This window comes from Mus caroli, unplaced genomic scaffold, assembly GCF_978045245.1.
Source record: "Mus caroli unplaced genomic scaffold, Mus_caroli_1 scaffold_9, whole genome shotgun sequence".
Taxonomy (NCBI): Eukaryota; Metazoa; Chordata; class Mammalia; order Rodentia; family Muridae; genus Mus; species Mus caroli.
The window spans coordinates 105,944,371-105,950,370 of NW_028227264.1; positions in this window are offsets into that span (position 1 = coordinate 105,944,371).

Here is a 6,000-nt window from a genome sequence, read left to right on the forward strand (position 1 = left end):
AATAAATAAAAATTTAAGAAGAATATCAGCAAAAACTTCTAGGGTAAGCTTAGAACCTAAAGAAAAATTCCAAAGTTTATAATTATACACACTTTTAGAGAGACAAAAGGACACCCTCTCTCTTTTGAAGATGCTGTGTGTGTACTATATTATATTGGCTGTTCTTTGGCACCAGTTTTTCTATGTGCCAGATGGGGAAAGTAGTATCTATTATAAACGATGAGATGATTTTAGCGATTCTGGCATAGACTCTGACAGATAGTTTTTTTCCTTCCGTTTTTAAGCTCAATAATAGTCAAAATATCCTTTCTTGTCATACATAAAATTTATAGAAATATATGAGTTAAGAATAAAAATTTTAAAGCAGAAAAGTTAAATGTGCTTTTCTTCATGTGCAACTTCATGCGAAGCAAAATAATGTAAATTATTTCACTGACGAAATAATGAAAAAAATGTAGGAGACTCAGTCTTATACTGGTGTTTTATTTGTTACATACACTGAAAGACTCTGTTGTTTGAGAAATGTATCCTCCAATGTCCATGTGCTAGAAAGGTGATTAACACAAAGTTCCATTGATATAATTTTGTTTTTTATAGCTTTTATATTTTCTAAGACACTAAAAAAATATATAATTTTCTTCATTTATATTGTTTTTGACTTTAGGATCTATGACATATCTATGACTTCTTTATGGTGATAAGACACTGACAATTCTTTCTGTAAGTTATTATGTATTTATTTAGCATGTATGTGTGTATGTATGAATGTGGTTATGTATACATGTATGTGTGCTTATACATGAAGCCTATGTAGAGGTAACTTTTAGGAGTTGTTTTTCTCCTTCTACCATGTGAGTTCCAGGGATCAACCCACTCAGCCATTTTGGAAGCCCAAACTTCTTACTGAACAAAGTTATCCACAAGCATTTTGAACATTCTTTTGAAACAGAAATTTAAATTACATAAATTAACTGTTGTCATTAGTTTGGGAAACATGCTTACTGAATAACATATGTTGGCTAAAGAAGCAGATAGATCTTTGGCTAATATCCAAAATATACAAAGAACTCAAGAAGTTAAACTCCAGAGGACCAAATAACTATTAAAATGGGGTACTGAGCTAACCAAAAACCTCTCAACTGAGGAATTGCTAATGGCCAAGAAGCACCTAAAGAAATGTTCCACATCATTAGTCATCAGGGAAATGCAAATTAAAATGACCCTGAGATTCCACCTCACACCAATTAGAATGACTAAGATCAAAAGCTCAGGGGACAGCAGATGCTGGCAAGGAGGTAGAGAAAGAGGAACACTCCTCTATTGTTGGTGGGATTGCAAGCTGGTAAAACCACTCTGGAAAATAATCTGGCAGTTCCTAAGAAAATTGAAAATAACTCTACCTGAAGACCCAGCTATATTGGTACTGGGCATATACCCCCAAAATGTTCCAGCATATAACAAGGACATGTGCTCCACTATGTTCATAGCAGCCCATCTGCAGATACCAAATACTGATACTTTTGCTAATGTCAAGAAGTACTTGCTGACAGGAGCCTGGTATAACTGTTTCCTGAGAGACTCTGACTGTGTCCCGGGACTCCAATGGAGGAGTAAGGGGAAGGACTGAAGGAGCTGAAGGGGATTGCAACTCCATAGAAAAATCAATATTATCAACTAACTGAACCACCCAGACTCACAGGGACTAATCCACCAACCAAAGAGTATACATGGAGGGATCCATGACTCCAGATACATATGTAGCAGAGGATTGCCTAATCTGGCATCAATGGAAGGGGAGGCCCTTGATCCCCTGGATGCTCAATGCCCCAGTGTAGGGGGATGCTAGAGTGGTGATGTGGGAGTGGGTGGGTGGAGGAGCACTCTCTTAGAGACAAAGGAGATGGTGGATGAGATGGGTGTTTTGTGAAGAGGAGACATGGAAGGGGAACAACATTTAAAATGTAATAAAATATATTACCAAGAAAAAAGAAAATACTATAGAATACTACTACTCACCTATTAAGAATGAGGACATCCTAAGTTTTGCAGGCAAATGAATGGAGCTAGAAAATACCATCCTGAGTTAGGTAACTCAGATCCAAAAGGACATGCACGGTATGTACTCACTATTAAATAGATTTTAGCCAAAATAGTAAAAGTACAGAATATCCAAGATACAGTCCTCAGAACTCAAAAATGTCAAAAAGCTGAAGGGCCCAAGCGAGGATAGCTCCGGCCCACTTGGGAGGGAGAAGAAAGCAATCACAAATGGGGATGGAGGGAAGAACCTGGGAGAGAAAGTGGACAAGAGGGTTTGGAGAGGGGAACCTGATCTGGTATTGGGTGAGGAAAAAGGACTGAAGCACCAAGGGCCAGCAGAAAGAATGGAAACAGGCAACCCCAGGAGGTAGGAGGCTGCAGGACCCTCCAGAATGCACCAGAGACCTGGGAGATGAGAGGCTCTCAGGACTCAAGGGGAGGGAGGGACCTTAGATGAAATGTGGAGAGAGGGAACTTACAGAGCCCACCTCCAGCAGGAAGACAAGGCATCAAATGAGGGAGGGGATTTCCATCCCACAGTCACATCTCTGACCCGTAATTGTTCCTGTCTGAAAGAACTACAGGGATGGAAATGGAGAGGAGCCTGAGGAAAAGAAGGTCCAGCAACAGGCCCAAAGTAGGATCCAGGTCAAGGGGAGGTCCCAAGGCCTGACACTATTACTGAGGCTATGGAGTGCTCACAAAAAGGGACCTACCATGACTGCATTCCAGAAGACTCAACAAGCACCTAAAAATGTTAGATACAGATATTTTTACCCAGCCAATGGACAGAAGCTGCTGACCAGCCAGGCAGCATAGAGTAGCTGATATGAGGCCCCCAACACACATACAGCAGAGGACTGCCAGGTCTGTGTTCAATCAGAGATGATGTACCAACCCTTTTGCTACCTTGGCATTTCCTAAAAGAATACATTTTTTCCATTGTAAAAGATAATAATTCATCTGCTGAAGTGCTTGCCTCAAAACAAAACAAAATAAGAATCCCATAAAGACCTGGGTTAGCTCTCTAGTGTCCATATATAAGCATGGGCAGGGCAGTAAATGCTTGCAATTTCTGAGCTGGGAGAGTGGAGACAGCTAGGTACTTCTGGCTTTCTGGATATTGTGAGCTTGAAGGAAAATTGTCTCTCCCCACTGACTCATATGTGTGAAAACTTGGTCCATTGTTAGTGAAACTGTTTGGGAAGGATTAGGAGGTGTGAAATTGTTAGAGTAGGTGTGACTTTGTTGGAGCAGGTATATCATTGGAGATGGGCTTTGAGGTTTCAAAACCCCATGCCAATCCCAGGCGCTCGCTCGCTCGCTCGTTCTCTCTCTCTCTCTCTCTCTCTCTCTCTCTCTCTCTCTCTCTCTCTCTCTCTCTCTCTCTCTCTCTCTGCTTTCTCACTGTAAATCAGGATGCAAAGCTCTCTACTGCTCTGGTGCCATTCTCCCTGCCATGATAATCATGTATCTACCCTCTACAACCCAAATCAAACCTCCAATTAAATGCTTACTTATGCAAGAGGTCTTGGTCCTGGTGTTCCCTCACAGCAACAGAACAGAAACTAAGACACCTCCTAAACTAATTGCCAAGTTACACATTACAGGGAAAGATGGGATCTCAAAATACAAGGTAGGCCCTGATTGTGAGAAAACTCACCCAATGAAAGCATTGACCACTTAGTCTGTTGACCTGAGTTATAGTCCTCAATACACACATGGAAGGCAAGAAATAGTTCCTCTAACCTCCATGTGTATGTTGTGGTACAGATGCACACACCTCAACATATATACACCGTAAATAAATGTAATATTTTCTTTAAAGCAATCAAAACAAATAAACAAGATGGACAGCACCTGATGAATAAGACAAATGATTACCCTCTTGTCTTCACAACCATATGCACATATATATACATGAATATGCACACACTGTGTACATACACACACACACACAGTTATTTCTGTGCCATTGTGAGGTGATGAAATAGCTTTAAAAATCATGTGATAATTTTAGAAAAATTAATTTTAATAAACTACTGCATTCTTAGCAAGTGCATTGCTTAATATCTAGGTATGCAGTTTTTCTCAGTCATGGATCAGTTAAATATCAGTTGTAAAGGATCAATGAACTAATATTCCTGATAACTTCAGCAAATATTATGTGATCCTAATGGTATACACTCAGTGAATATTGTCATTGCATTTATAATCATTTACTTTGTGTACAATTAAGAATACAATTTACTTCATATCTCTGTTTTGCTTGGATATCTTTGTCACTACTATCTTTGTGCAATGGTTAAGGCTAAGGAAAAATGCATGTTCTTTCTTCATTGCTACATTTTTCTAAACTGAGAATATATGATATACATATCATATATTTTGCTCTCTTACAGGAGTATTTTAATATGTCAAATAATAAATGTTTTTCCTTACACATTTAAGTAGCTTGAGGAAAATGATTAGCAAGTGATTATGATTTCCTTGAGTGCTACTGTCGTAAAAACACTTGTACAATCTGAGTCTATGTTTAAGACAATGTACTAATATTATACTGTGCATGCCCTAAAGAATAAAATAACTAATATTAAAATCATACCACATCAAAGGCAATTTTACCATATGATACAGATATTTCCAGCACCATATAATTTGTAATTAAACACCGAACCAACGAGCATGAATAATTATGTGCTTCATCTGTAGATTTACATAATAACCACTTTCTTCTACATACTTATATGACTTCAATATATTAGAGCAAGAACTAACATATTTATAAATTATTTTAAGGAAACGCTTAATGAGAACTTAGTGAAAACAATTTTAGATAATGTTTACCATATTTACTCACCACATGTAAGACCAATCTTCATAAATTGATTACAGTGTGATATATTTTTCTAGATTATAATAATGTATATTTAACAATTACTTTTATGGAAATAGAGAGATGGCTTTGTGGTTTAGAGCTCTTGTTTTTTCAGAGGACCCAAGCTCAATTCCCAGCACCCATGTTTGGTTATTCACAACTGCCTGTATCTCCAGATCCAGGAATCCAACACCATCTTCTGGCCTTCATGGGAACACAATGGGAACACACACACACACACACACACACACACACACACCTTCACAAAAATAAAAATTATTTTTATAACTAATAATTTTTTGTTCTGTAGCCAGTCTATGTGGTCGTTTTTCAAAACATAAATTCCCACAGGATAAATCATTTGTATTTAGCATTGAATAAACATTGCTGCAAGACTGGTGAAACTGACTGAAGAATGGACTCCTGAAGGTTCTTCTTAGAGGATGCTACTGTACATCTACTTAAAGTGTTTATACTCTTGGACACAGAGCCTGTTGTAGCCCCTCTAAGTCTTGAATTCCCTCGTATAAAGTACTGTTGCTAGCCTGTTCTGTCATGCTGAATCTCAAACTCTATTGAGTACATTTATAGAGATATTACAAGGGCACTGTGTCCTTTTTTATCATATATTCTCAACCCTAATCAGGAATTTCACCAAGTGACACTAAGTTATAAGGCTTAGATTTACAAGGCCAATTTATTTTGGTAAAATAAACAATTCCTTTCATATCAATTTTCTCATTAAAGACAATTTTCTCTCCACGAATATTTGCTGGTATCTTTTTTTCTAAAGAAATGTTTACCCATCAAAAAATTATTAAAGTTACTAAATTAGGATATGATAAGAACTTTATTAAATATGATTTCATATTCCAAAGCCCTGTCTTGTCTTAGACCACTCCTCAAAACAAAATAAGTTTGCAGTTCAAATGTGAAGAAAAGGGCAGTCTTTCGATTCACACAAAAGGCATCGCCAAGAATACGATCTCTGTTGTTCTTTTCTGGGGATAGGAAATATAATTAAATTTTATATACTGATCTCAGATGACAAATGTCAGGCCAAGCAATATTAAAACAATCTA